At 39.9% G+C, this 15,110-nt stretch overlaps 1 protein-coding gene across 6 annotated transcripts in view; it reads right to left on the bottom strand.

Moving 5' to 3' along the window:
- The window catches only part of LOC138760789 (endogenous retrovirus group PABLB member 1 Env polyprotein-like), a 155,375-nt gene that overhangs the window by 87,252 nt on the left and 53,013 nt on the right, over positions 1-15,110 (bottom strand). Inside the window, exon 3 of one of the 6 annotated variants that reach the window (XR_011355875.1) lies at positions 207-419. The exons of the other annotated variants lie outside the window; for them this stretch is intronic. The gene's annotated coding sequence lies outside the window, so the exon portion shown is untranslated. Of the gene's footprint in view, positions 1-206; positions 420-15,110 lie in introns of those variants that run through there. 6 annotated transcript variants of the gene reach the window in all.

The following is a 15,110-nucleotide window of genomic DNA, read 5'->3' as shown; positions in this document are numbered from 1 at the left end:
CCCTGCTTGTATTTACTTGTATTTGTATAATGTATGTATAATCGGTATGGCTATGTGTTCGGGGGCAACGGGGGGAACAAAACCCAGACTCTGTACCTTCTATGAATGTTGTAAAAGATTGTATTGATTGTTGAAATTACTTAGAGTCTGTAAAAACAAATTAAACTAAAATATTCAAAAAAAGAATTAGGGCTTCAAGTTAACTGGTCTTGGAGTTGTGTGGTACTGTGGTTGAATTATGGGTAATTTGCCAATGACAAGCAAAGTGTTCCACTGATCATAATGTCTCATAACCCTGGAGACATGGGAGACTGCAGCTGCTGGAATCTGGGTCTTGATACAGGGTTTTCAGCTCTCCAATTCGCTCCACAGATGCTGCCTGACTCGCCTCCAGTAACTCATTCTGGTGCATCATAAGACTGTTGATCAAATTACAAATATTTTTAAATAGAATACAAAAAAAACCCAGAAAAATGCTGGAAATACCCAACAAGGCAGAGAGCATGGGCAAAACAGGAACCATTTAACATTTAAGGTCTAAAACATTAACCATTTTTCTTTCCATGGTTTCTGCTTCATCTGCTGAGTGTTCCTATTTTTATATTTTCAGCACCTGTTGATTGTTTTGATCTTCATTTTTTTTAACTGTAGCCACTGAGAACCTCTGCTGAAAGGTACAGGATAGGATCCTGTGAGCAGTTAATGCTTTGTTTTAACCATTTTGCTCCTCACGTGAGACAGCACCGCGTGGCAAGATTTGCCCATTGTTTAATGAGGGTCATTCTCTGATGGCTTGGCTGCTGGGATATGGCATAAATCATGCAGAGGTGGGTTTGCAGGAAATGTATGTGGAGGGTGAGAGAGCAGGGCATTGGAGTGTTCTAAGAATGGTTCTGCTTGTGCTGCTCTAGGGGGGCTGCAGTATTCAGGAAAGCTATGAGCTGCACAATCTCACCCTTAGGAGTTTGGACCATGTTATTAAGAAACACACAAAGATCAGCGTGTACAGAGCCGTTGTCATACCCACGCTTCTGTTCACCTCCGAATAATGGGTCCTCTACCGGCATCACCTACGGCTCCTAGAACGCTTCCATCAGCGCTGTCTCCGCTCCATCCTCAACATTCATTGGAATGACTTCATCACCAACATCGAAGTACTCGAGCTGGCAGAGTCCGCAAGCATCGAATCCACGCTGCTGAAGACCCAACTGCGCTGGGTGGGTCACGTCTCCAGAATGGAGGACCATCGCCTTCCCAAGATTGTGTTATATGGCGAACTCTCCACTGGCCACCAAGACAGAGGTGCACCAAAGAAGAGATACATGGTCTGCTTAAAGAAATCTCTTGGTGCCTGCCACATTGACCACCGCCAGTGGCTGATATCGCCTCCAACCGTGCATCTTGGCGCCTCACAGTTCGGCGGGCAGCAACCTCCTTTGAAGAAGACCGCAGAGCCCACCTCACTGACAAAAGACAAAGGAGGAAAAACCCAACACCCAACCCCAACTCACCAATTTTCCCTTGCAACCGCTGTAACCATGCCTGCCTGTCCCGCATCAGACTTGTCAGTCACCAACGAGCCTGCAGCAGACGTGGACATCCCCCTCCATAAATCTTCGTCCGCGAAGCCAAGCCAAAGAAGAAGAAGAAATAGCTGGAAAGCAGCAACAGGAGAGATAGGAAGGATAGGAGAAACTTGAAAGGCAGGAGGAGTAAGAGGAAAGGAGGTCGGCCTTTAAAGCCAGTCAACTTTTCCAGTTCTTCACTTAACAACCACAACCGTAGTTCCACATGCAGCTTCAATCCCAGACTTTACTGTGATTGGCTACTGCATCCTCCCAATTGGCCACAGTATTTAAAATAAATATCTACATTCAACATTCCAAACCAAACCTAAAACCTCATATAAAGGTCAACTAATTGCTCAGTGACCCCGGTTTGAATCCACTGCTGTCTGTAAGGAGTTTGTACCTTCTCCCCATGACTATGTGGATTTCTTTGTGCACACCAATGGCCTGCTCTCTCTCACCCTCCATGTACATTTGCTGTAGGTTCACGTGTGTGTGGCTTATGCCATATTCCAGCAGCCAAACCTCACCCCTTGTTGAATAATGGCCTTCCCTTGCCTTGAAATGCTGTCTCACATGGTGGGAGCGCAATGGATTGCTCTTGTTTCAAGGAGAGTTACAGGATGCTAGATATTGAGCTGCAGGATATTGGTGGGAGTGGAAGTCAGCGAGTGGAATCCTTTTTAACTGCAGAATGTCCTAGAGTTAATATGTGCCATCTGTAGGGCCAACAGCCAAGGGAAAGTCTAGAATCCTTGGGAAAAAAAAAAGAATGAAGTTGTACCCAGATGTTTTGTAACAGAGAAAAACTGCAAATATTTCCAGCCCTGACCTGCACAATCAACACATCCACCATGATCTTGACAGCTGCCTGGCAAAATGGTTTCTGCTTAGTGTGGGGTTTAAAAAATTTTTTTTAAAAATTTTTCACACTATGAACCATACTGACCAAAATACACACAAACATTTCCCTTTTGAATATACACTGTGTCATTTTCTTCCCTTTTCCCCTCTCCCTTCCCTCCCTCCTTCACCCCCCCCCCGTCCCCACCCACCCAACATTCAACCTATATGATACATTAAACCCATTAAACAATGTCGTCACACAATAAAAATAAACAAGAAATTTGTGCCATTTACTTTTACATACTGGGTCAGTTCATTTCATCTTTTTCTCCTTCTGTCATTTTAGGCGGTGGAGGTCCGCAGTAGGACTTCTCTATTGTGTTCCATGTACGGTTCCCAAATTTGTTTGAATACTGTGATGTAATTTCTTAAATTATATGTTATTTTTTCCAATGGAATACATTGCTGTATTCTCAGGCTATCTTCTAATTTCCAGGTTGACATAATACATTTTTTTGCTACAGCTAGGGCTATCATAACAAATCTTTTTTGTGCTCCATCCAGCTTGAGTCCAAGTTCTTTACTTCTTATATTACTTAGAAGAAAGATCTCTGGATTTTTTGGTATGTTGCTTTTTGTGATTTTATTTAATACCTGGTTTAGATCTTCCCAAAACTTTTCCACTTTCTCACATGCCCAAATTGCATGTACTGTTGTTCCCGTTTCCTTCTTACAGTGAAAACATCTGTCTGATACTGTTGGGTCCCATTTATTTAACTTTTGGGCCATGGTGTATAGCCTGTGTAACCAATTATATTGTATCATGCGTAACCTTGTGTTTATTGTATTTCTCATAGTTCTGGAGCATAGCTTTTCCCATGTTTTACTCTTTATATTTATGTTTAGATCTTGTTCCCATTTTTGTTTCGGTTTATAGCTTGTTTCCTCATTCTCTTTCTCTTGAAGTTTGTTGTACATGTTTGTTATAAATCTTTTAATTATCATTGTGTCTGTAATCACATATTCCAAATTGCTTCCTTCTGGTAACCTCAGCCTGCTTCCCAATTTGTCCTTCAAGTAGGTTTTCAGTTGGTGGTATGCAAACATTGTACCGTGAATTATACTATATTTGTCCTTCATTTGTTTAAAAGATAATAATTTATTTCCCGAAAAACAATTTTCTATTCTTTTGATCCCTTTTCTCTCCCATTCTCCAAAGGAAAGGTTATCTATTGTGAAAGGGATTCGTTGATTTTGTGCTTAGTGTGGGTTTGAAGTTGATGCAGTAGCAATGGGTAGTAAGGAGGTCTTTACTCTTGATCAGATGCCTCAGACACGGTGCTTCATGGAGATTCGCACGGAAAAATTATCACTGTGGCATTTAGGTGAATACGTCTTCTTGCTAAAAGCCCATCTGCACCTTCAGCACATATGCCAAGACTGATGGAAATGTAGCATGAGTTAAAAAATAAATGAGATTAACGTAGGATGGTCAGCTTGGTCTCAATGGGACAAAGGAACATTTTCCCTGCTGTACGAGTCTGTTACCCGCTATACTTCAAGGGGAATACATACCACTGTACACATACCTCAGAGCAACTGGTTTGTGCAGTTGATTCAAAGGCCTTTAGTATCTGTCACACCTCACCCTGTAAACTTTTAGCAGCTTTACAGATCTCTTAAAAACACCTTAACGTAACAATGGCTAGAGGAAACCAATCATCAACTAAATTCTAAGCAGTTGATGCTGCCTTTAAATAAGTCTGTAAGTCAGAGCAGGGTTTGGTCTTGTACATGCTTTTTCTTTTGTCAATATGGCAACTGGTGTGATATATGTTACAAACATACCTGTGCATGGGCCATTGTATTTTTTTTTCACACCATAAATCACATTAGCCATGGTATACACTTTTTCTTTTTCACACATATACAGTGACTTTTTCTCCCCCCCCCCCTCCTCCCAAGCCACCCCCCACCCCTCCCCCCTCTCATCCATTTTAGGTATACAACCTAGGTTGCATTAAACCCGTCAGACAATGTTGTCATTCAACAAAAATACATCAGAAATTCTACTGAGTCCATTCTTTTCTTTCCTTCTCCTTCCATCAACTTATGTAATGTTTGTCCCCGGTAGGTTTTCGCTATTGTATTTAATGTAAGGCTCCCATATTTGTTCAAATATTTCAATATTATTTCTTAAACTATATGTTATTTTTTCTAATGGAATACATTTATTCATTTCTATATACCATTGTTGTATTTTCAAATTATCTTCCAATTTCCTGGTTGACATAATACATTTTTTTGCTACGGCTAGGGCTATCTTAACAAATCTTTTTTGTGCATCCTCCAAATCAATTCCAAATTCTTTGTTTTTTATGTTACTTAGGAGAAAGATCTCTGGATTCTTTGGTATATTGTTTTCTGTTATTTTATTTAATATCTGATTGAGATCTTCCCAAAATTTTTCTACTCTCTCACATGTCCAGATTGCATGAATTGTTGTTCCCATTTCTTTTTTACATCGAAAACATCTATCAGATACTGTTGGGTCCCATTTATTTAACTTTTGAGGTGTAATGTATAGTCTGTGTAACTTTTTTCTTCTTTGGCTTGGCTTCGCGGACGAAGATTTATGGAGGGGGTAAAAAGTCCACGTCAGCTGCAGGCTCGTTTGTGGCTGACCAGTCCGATGCGGGACAGGCAGACACGATTGCAGCGGTTGCAAGGGAAAATTGGTTGGTTGGGGTTGGGTGTTGGGTTTTTCCTCCTTTGCCTTTTGTCAGTGAGGTGGGCTCTGCGGTCTTCTTCAAAGGAGGCTGCTGCCCGCCAAACTGTGAGGCGCCAAGATGCACGGTTTGAGGCGTTATCAGCCCACTGGCGGTGGTCAATGTGGCAGGCACCAAGAGATTTCTTTAGGCAGTCCTTGTACCTTTTCTTTGGTGCACCTCTGTCACGGTGGCCAGTGGAGAGCTCGCCATATAATACGATCTTGGGAAGGCGATGGTCCTCCATTCTGGAGACGTGACCCATCCAGCGCAGCTGGATCTTCAGCAGCGTGGACTCGATTATATTGTATCATATGTAGCTTCGTATTTATTGTATTTCTCATCGTTCCAGAACATAAATTCTCCCATGTTTCCTTTTTTATCTTTATATTTAAATCTTGTTCCCATTTTTGTTTAGTTTTACCATTTGTTTCCTCATTCTCCTTTTCTTGCAGTTTAATATACATATTTGTTATAAATCTTTTGATTAACATTGTATCTGTAATCACATATTCAAGGTTACTTCCCTCTGGCAAACTCAAATTGCTTCCTAATTTATCCTTCAAGTAGGATCTCAGTTGGTAATATGCCAGCGCTGTATCTCCAGTTATATTGTACTTATCTCTCATTTGTTCAAAGGATAAGAATCTACTTCCTGAAAAACAATTTTCTATTCTTTTAATCCCTTTTTTTTCCCATTCTCTAAAGGAAAGGTTATCTATTGTAAAAGGGAGTAGCTTATTTTGCGTCAATATTAGTTTTGGTAATTGGTAATTTGTTTTATTTCTTTCTACATGAATCTTCTTCCAAATATTGAGGAGATGATGTAATACTGGAGAAGTTCTATGTTGTACCAATTTTTCATCCCATTTATATAATATGTGTTCAGGTATCTTTTCCCCTATTTTATCTAATTCTAATCTCGTCCAGTCTGGTTTTTCCCTTGTTTGATAAAAGTCTGATAGGTATCTTAATTGTGCGGCTCTATAATAATTTTTAAAGTTTGGCAATTGTAAGCCTCCTTGTTTATACCATTCTTGCATGGGCCATTGTATTGATACTACTTTGGTTACTTAGATGGAAAGATCCTGTTCCACACATTAGTTAGTACATTAGTGGTTATGTCATTTCATGTCTTGCCTTAATATGCTAATATTAATTTTCATAAAATTTGGAGTCATTTTATGAACTATTTTTGTGCTCATTAAATCTGTTTGCCTTGATCATTGACTGTATTTATTTATGACTATGGTTTTTCTTTCAATTAGTAATGTTTTATACATTCAGCAGAACTTTACTATCTTTAATTTTATGTCAAAACATCCCAGGTTTTTTCAGTAGATGGGTTAGAGTTCTTTGTTTTTTTTTAGTCATTCTGACAACATTGTATGGGGAAGGAGTATATATTGGTATTGTTTTCTTTGGAAATGTATTTATGCTCTTCATATTTGGTAACCTTGTTTTCTCTATACAATGTGTGATTGCTATATAAAACTCACTAAAATATTGAAAGAGAGATACTAATTTGCCACCTCAAATGCTCAATCAATAGTTTCAAGGTCAATAAATAATAAATCTAGACATACATACAGCACGGTAACAGGCCATTTTGGCCCACGAGTTTGTGCCGCCTAATTTGCACCCAATTAACCTACATGTCTGGTATGTTTCAAATGGTGGGAGGAAATCAGAGTCCCCAGGGAAAACCCACGCAGACACAAGGAGAATGTCCAAACTCTTTATAGACAGCTTGGGATACAAACCCCGGTCCCAAACCCTGATGCTGTAAAGGCGTTGCGCTAAAATCCTTTTCAACCTATGTTTAATCTAAAAAAAACCAGAAAATACTGGAAACGCTCAGCAGGTTAGTGGAGACAGGAGACATTTCATCATTGAAGAGGTGGGTGTGCTGGCCAAAAATCAACCACATCAGCTGGTCTTTGACACGTTGTTGTTGGTCGAAAGTTGGTAATCGAATGCATGATTTGCAAAAGGCAAGTCTCTGGGTATTCCTATTGAAAATAGGAAGGTGAACAAAATGTTATTGTTGGGGGAATTGAATATGTTTCAGTGTCACAGGGCATTGGCAAGACTACATTTGGAGTACTGGCCTCTTAATTTAATGAAGGACATTAATGTGTTGGAAGCAGTTTTGAGTAGATATATTAGGCCAACAATTGGAATGAGTTGTCAGGTGGGACAAGCTAATATTGAAACATGTAAGATGGTGAGAGATCTTGACTGAGTAGATGTGGAGAGGATGTTTTTTTTGTGGGAGAATCTAGAACAAGAAATAACTTTTACAAGTAAAGGATCAAAGTCCTTGAAATTCCCTTCCAGCAAAGATGGTCAAAGTAGTCTTTGAATATTCTTAAGCCAGACGTAAATGGATTACTTGATAAGCAAGGGGTTAAAGGTTGCTGGGGGAAGATGGAAATATGGTTATAATCTATGATCCTATTGAATGGTGAGGCAGACTCATGAAGATGAGTGACTACTAATTTGTGCGAAGTTTACTGTGCAAAATATCTTTGTCTTTCCTATGTGACAATAAATAACACTTCAAAAAGTACTTAATTTGTTTGAAGTTATCTTGGGATGTCTTAAAGTAGGGAATGGCACTTTGTAAAAACATTAACCCTATGTATTTACACTCTGGTTTTTCTTTGGCTTGGCTTCGCGGACGAAGATTTATGGAGGGGGTAAAAGTCCACGTCAGCTGCAGGCTCGTTTGTGGCTGACAAGTCCGATGCGGGACAGGCAGACACGGTTGCAGCGGCTGCAGGGGAAAATTGGTTGGTTGGGGTTGGGTGTTGGGTTTTTCCTCCTTTGCCTTTTGTCAGTGAGGTGGGCTCTGCGGTCTTCTTCAAAGGAGGTTGCTGCCCGCCAAACTGTGAGGCGCCAAGATGCACGGTTTGAGGCGATATCAGCCCACTGGCGGTGGTCAATGTGGCAGGCACCAAGAGATTTCTTTAGGCAGTCCTTGTACCTTTTCTTTGGTGCACTTCTGTCACGGTGGCCAGTGGAGAGCTCGCCATATAACACAATCTTGGGAAGGCGATGGTCCTCCATTCTGGAGACGTGACCCATCCAGCGCAGCTGGATCTTCAGCAGCGTGGACTTGATGCTGTCGACCTCTGCCATCTCGAGTACTTCGACGTTAGGGATGAAAGCGCTCCAATGGATGTTGAGGATGGAGCGGAGACAACGCTGGTGGAAGAGTTCTAGGAGCCGTAGGTGATGCCGGTAGAGGACCCATGATTCGGAGCCGAACAGGAGTGTGGGTATGACAACGGCTCTGTATACGCTTATCTTTGTGAGGTTTTTCAGTTGGTTGTTTTTCCAGACTCTTTTGTGTAGTCTTCCAAAGGCGCTATTTGCCTTGGCGAGTCTGTTGTCTATCTCATTGTCGATCCTTGCATCTGATGAAATGGTGCAGCCGAGATAGGTAAACTGGTTGACTGTTTTGAGTTTTGTGTGCCCGATGGAGATGTGGGGGGGCTGGTAGTCATGGTGGGGAGCTGGTTTTACAACACGTTTATCCTCAGTGTGTAATTTTTATTTGGCAACAAGTTCGATTTTAAATGACCAGTAAATCTCAATACATCTTTAAAATTCTTCCAGAAAGAATACTACTGCTTCATGTAAAAATGATCCTTGAGGTTTACTCCACAGCCACAGTGAAGGAAACTATCCATGAGTGCAAATGTGTCACTCTAGCCCTTTCAAAGGTTGTAGCAGTACTGGAACATTTGGTCAAGAGGGTTACAGATTGGCGAGTTACTGCAGCCTGATTTGAATCAGTGATGATGAAAGCTTTCAGTAAGGACAGATTGAAGACAGATTGCACAGAGGACTGAGCACAGAGTCACAGGGCCAAAGGAATGGCTTGTAGGATGCACTTTAATTATCCGATGTTAACACGAGATGGCTGCTATTGTCTGAACCATTGAATAAGGTTGAAATTTATCTTCCAGAAAATAACATATTTTAGGTTCTGCAGTTACTGGGTACTGAGATTGAAAAGTAGATTATAATGCATTGCAAACCAAGTAAATCTCAGGCTATCTATAGAGATTCTACAGAAGATCCATGGTTTGCAATAACAACGAAGGCCAAAGTGAAAAGAGGTCTCATTTTATGATTGGAGTTGATCTTGCATATGGTAAAATAGAGCAAAGCATTGTTACTTCTGTCCACAATTCAAATGAACACAGTAATCTCTAATTTATTTAGACACCACCTTGAAACTTAACATTCCTTTCCTGCTAGCTGTTCACCCTGGGCCATTATTTTGTTCAAAGTGTGAAGATGTCCATAAAGAGCAAGCAATGCCTTTTTTGAAGTCTATATTTTGGTTCAAATCTTGAAATGAATTACTACTCTTCAGAACATCAGGAGCTATCAGATGTTGCCATGCTCAGCATTTAATCAGTCAATATTTCATGTTGGCTCTTCCCACCCATCTCCACCACCTGTGGAGTTTGCTAGATGGTACACTTCTGGATGGCCCAGAAACCAAAGTAGAGTGTGCATAGGCTTTAAGATTGGGCACTGAAAATCCTGGTGGAGAAGGGATCTCATATATTTGCAATGTAATAGGAAAACATGCCCCTCTATCCTTTGACATCTGTACCATGGCCAATATCTTCCTTCCAGTCCTTGTCCTAACCATGATGGACACCTAAAATGCAGCTCAATATCAAGCACTTCTCTTTCCTTGGTGTCTTCCAAAATGTGGGAGGATTGTCTGAATATATCTTGCTTGAATGAAGTCTTGACAGAAGTATCCCAGGAACTTAGGGATACTTTTCACAGCAGCAAGAATGATGAGTATCCATTTAGGTAATAGTCCTAATACCTTCTCTCCTTCAAAATCGGGAGGGCTGGTGTTTGAGGATATAACCCTGACCCTAAACCAGGCACTAGCTACCAAATTAGGGCAGCACTAATGGAGTTTCACTTCATAGTTCCAGAAACCTGAATTCAGTCCTGATTTCAGGTCACATCTATGTGGAATTTGCACTTTCTACTTTTGATTGTGTAGGTTTCCTTCCACATCCCAACGATGTGAGTGCTGGAAGATTAATCGGCCCTATTATGTAGAATCTGAAGAGGAATTGAGAGGAACATGGGGAGAGTACAATAAGAATAGGTGGGAGTTGGGTAAATAGGTGTAGCATGTACATGATGGACTGAAGGGCCTATTTCCATGCTGCATGACTCTTAAATTTCCATCCTTTATACCAGTAGATGCTTCAAGTGGCAATCAGTAGCTTAACAAGCTTGTTGATCATTCTGAGGTGAACAAGAAAATCTGCAGATGCTGGGGTTGAGTGCAATACAAAGTATTGGAGAACCTCAGCAGGTCATGCAGTATCCATAGGAAGCAAAAGGCTAGACCTTTGCTAAACTTGATGTAAATGTGTGTTTCTGCTTGAGAATCCAAAGGATTACCCTTTGGACAGCATTCATCAAAGATCTCTGCCTTCTCTCCTTGTCAGGGTTAAGCACAGCCGGGGCATATCTTATATATCTTATATTCAACTTCACCCAGTTGAATGAATCCATCTTCTACCTTGGAGAATGAGCTACAGCAGTCTTCTTCAGATGAAATGTTGAATGGTGGTCCTGTCTGCCCTCTCATGCAGAAACACATGACCCACCGCTCAATTCAGGGAGTCCTGACTCATATTCATCCCGCAACCAATATGATTAAAAAAGTTTAATTGCCTCTTTATCTCATGGCTGTTGATGGTATCATGCTGTGTGATGGAATTGGGTGTTATGTTTCCTACAATACAGTCGTCAGTTCAAAATGTAGCACCTTAAATGTTGTAAAATGTGCTCAGATACTTCTCAGGAACCAAAGTCAAACAAGGGAAGTAAGAAGGACTTTGGGGTACAAAGATAGGGTGGAGATGTTACAGATGATTGTAAGGACAAAGGGGCTAATTTTGCAGGGAGTGTAGTTATGACAGATCTACAATGGAGGGAGCAGTGCTTCAGAAATGCTGAATTAATGTTGATACAATGATATATAAAGGGATGTTTTAAGATAGGCTATCAATGGTTTGATTAAAGAATTAGGTTTAATAAGGAGCTGGCATAGGAGGAAAGAGGGATAGAGGATGTTGAAGTTCAGTGAGGGAATTCCAGAGCTGAGGGCAAAGGTATATGGACAAAGTGTCTTTGATTGGAAACATTAATTCTGATTCTCTTCCCATAATGTCTGACCTGCTGACTGTTTCCAACATTTTCTGGTTTTATTTCAGATTTCCAGCCTCTGTGCTTTGTTGATTTTTATTCATTGTGGTGCACCATCAATTACTTAAAGACTGAGGTTGAGAAACCAATAGATTTTTATTTTCTAAAGAACAAAGATACAATCATACTGCTCGACTGTCTTGCATTGAGGAGGGGACTGTGGCATAGTCACCTTTATACAGGAGCCTGTGGGAGGGGTCACAGGTACAACCAGCCAATGAGTGAGCCTAACCAGATAAATACATACAACAGTGGCGTACCACACACAGTTTGTACATGCGGAACCTGACACTCTAATTTCAAGTACCATGGGAGCATATCATTGATAAACAAGGCACAGCAAACACTGATTAATGGCCAGTTCTGGAAGTAACAGTGAAGCAATGTGCAGGGATTCCATTGCATGTCAGATTGGCATAGATTTGATCAGGACAATCTAACCCAGTGAGAAGTGGTCAACCATGACAAAGGCTAGTGGCACCTGCATTATATAGGTACAAAGATATAGGTGCAGTCCCCTGTGCTTCGCTGCCTGCCCCACCCCTTTTTAGTCTTTCCTCTCTTGTGGGGTGAATGGGGGGGGGGGGGGTCCCATTCCAACCAGTTAAAATTGAGATGAATGTAAGAGACCTGGAGGACGGGCATTGAGTTCCAGCAGACTCTGTAATTTGTTATTTGTCCTTTGTCAGTAACATCTTGTTTTTTATTTTAAATAAGCGTTTTTTTTTTGCCTTTTCATGTAAGTTAAGTCTCTATGGTTAATCTGGTTTTTTTTAGTTATTTTGTGTTGTGTTGTGGGGTGAGAGAGGGGATCAAACCAGACTCAATAGAAGAAATGTAAATATACTTGAATATAATTGTTGTATTGTGAATTATTGGAACTATTGAGTTTGGAAAAATCATAAATGAAATATTAAAAAAGGCTAGTGACAGATTGAGAAAGATAACCAGGGAGATTTTACCAAAGATACTGCAACATTGGATGTAATGGTATGATGTTGATGGATACTGTGGTAAAGGCAGAATTCTTATTTGAGGGGTTCACACATGGACTTGTGGGAGAAGTGGATACAAATTTGGGAACTGAGAAGGGCTTTGGAAAACGGGTGGAGATGATGCAGATATTGAAAGGAGGAGGGAGCTGATGGTGCTACTTTTGTAGAAGATGCAGTGATGGCAGAATTGCAGTGGAGGGAGCAGTGCTTCTGGTCTTAACCAACCAGCATGTGGTTTGGACCATCGCAAAGTGGTGAGAAGTTACCTCAAAAGGACACCAGAAAAGTTGAACCGATGTTAATATAGCCCACTGCTGGCTAGAAGTCAAAGGATTTTTATACTAAGGTTTTTTAAAAAATGGGCATAATAACATCAATGATGCTGAGTTGAGAACTAAGAAATTGAACTGATAAAGTTCACCATGACAGATTATCCAAAATGTAGACATGTTGTTTAACAATTGGACATTTTATTGATGCAATTAATTCCGTAGAATATTTATTTCCACTTAACCTCCTGCTACACTTTGTAATTCAATGCATGGCCTTTTTTTTTCATGGTTTTTTTTTATTAAAACTGCTATCAAGCACAATTCATCAATGAAAAATATTCAGTCTATTCCTCATGAATTATTTCCTTTCATTCTCTGTTAAAGACCACCCCATGACTTTTTGTACATGAGCAACCTGTGATTGTTCCTCATTGTTGAAGTGAAGGTGAAGTCATCTCTAACAGGTTGCTGTGATTGTTCATTGGTGTTAGGTCACACTGCAGACCCTGTGATTTGACTGTTGTAGTTTCCATTCGCAGGATGTAAGGGATTATACTGTCAATCTGCACATTTCCTATTAGTCCAGCAAAGAACAGTTCTTCTGTGATGCCAGAGCTCATGCCTTTTGATGGAGTTAATTCTCTTTGTTACTTAATATCTTTTACAGCATGGTCTACTACTGGCTGGTAACTAGATCATGATATCAGGGCTTCCCCAAGGCTCACTGCAACCAATGAAATATGGTCACAATTTGTAGACAATTTCTGGACAGCAAATCTCACAATGAGAAAATGTCCAGATATTTGTTTTGGTGACTTTGGTAGGGAGGGAATGCATTGGTCAGGATACTAGGAGAACACTTGGAATCTTCCATGAAACAATGCCACAGGATCCTTTATGTCTGCTTGGTTTAACATTTCATGTGAAGCTATAAAATGTTTAGTTGGCAGAATGTTGTTTAATGTTTCTATAAAAGATCCCTGCTGACCAGTTATAAAGGGTTCCAAAATTCCTCAAAGGTTCTCATAAATTTCTTTACCTCTTTGTGTTAGTTGGGAGAGAACCAAATTTGTGGCACATAATTGGCCTTGGAATCACTCCACTGTGTAAATATTGATTCAAAGAAAGCAGAAACATGTTTTGCTTGCCTTTTTTATGCTTCAAATGCCAAATTAAACCACATGAAGATTCAATTTTAAAATGTGGAGACACAGCTTCCCTGTGTTACTGCTCCCCTTTTGTTTCTTAATGAATGTTCCATCTAATTGACTTGCTGATTCCTGTTTAATTAGCACACTTGCAGCGGGACTATTCCAACCAATGAGCAGAGTGAAGCAGACAAGCATGCTGCCGAGGAATAAGAGCCTTTCTGTGGAGTTAATTGATGTGGACAATCCTTCAGCAGCTCTGGGCCTGATTACTTTCAGATATGTCCCAAGAAAGTCCACCTATGTGCCCAGGACTTCCTGGACATCCAAAAGCAAGGCAACCCACATTGTTTGCATAAAATAGGACTGAAAGCAAGAAACATTTGGAGCAAAAAAATGTTTTATAAACTGAAACCAAATCCTAATTGAATGTTTAACCATTTGATTATCAATCTTTTTACCAATAGGAAAAGGCAGAGATGCTCCAAGTATTGAATAATAGAAAATTTCTGGATCGAATTCAGCTCTAAATCAACCCAAGCAGCGCCACCTGCTTTACTATCATAAAATAACCAGTAATAAAATCTGAAATTGGGTAGAGCCAAGCCTCCATTTTTCTTAAGGATTCAGAGATATACTTAAACAAGGACATTTATTTTTCCAAATAAACGATGATATGATGGAATTAAGTAAGTCAAAAAAAATTTAGGAATAAAAATCGGAACAGCTTGAAAAATATATAAAAATTTAGGTAAAATATTCATCTTAATGACATTAATTCGTCCAATTAAGGACATCGATAGAGGAGACCACTGGGATAAAGATTTTGTCACTTGATTTAATAAAGCAAGGAAATTCTCCTTAAACATGTTTATGACTTAGTAATTGTTACACCAAATTATGTAAATTGAGTTTTTAGCAATGTTAAAAGGAAAAGCAGTATGCTAGAGGTTCAAAAGAAATAATTAGCTCTTTTGTAAATTTAATTTATATCCAGAAAACTGACTGAATTGCTGAAATAATGTTAATAGAGCAGGAAATGAAGAGTTAGGATCTGATACAAAAGCAAAAGATCGTCAGCATAAAGAAAGACTTTATGAACTAATCCTCCTCTAAAAATACCCAAACTATTCTGAGATTCTCTAAGGGCAATAGCCAGATTTCTAAGACTAAATTAAACAACAATGGGCCATGAGGGAATCCCTGTCTAGTCCCACGATAAAGTTTAATTTCCAAGCTATTCTGG

The sequence above is a fragment of the Narcine bancroftii genome, chromosome 4, assembly GCF_036971445.1.
Source record: "Narcine bancroftii isolate sNarBan1 chromosome 4, sNarBan1.hap1, whole genome shotgun sequence".
Classification (NCBI taxonomy): Eukaryota; Metazoa; Chordata; class Chondrichthyes; order Torpediniformes; family Narcinidae; genus Narcine; species Narcine bancroftii.
The sequence above is the reverse complement of the archived record's forward strand: the minus strand, read 5'-3'. Positions and strand labels throughout refer to the sequence as shown.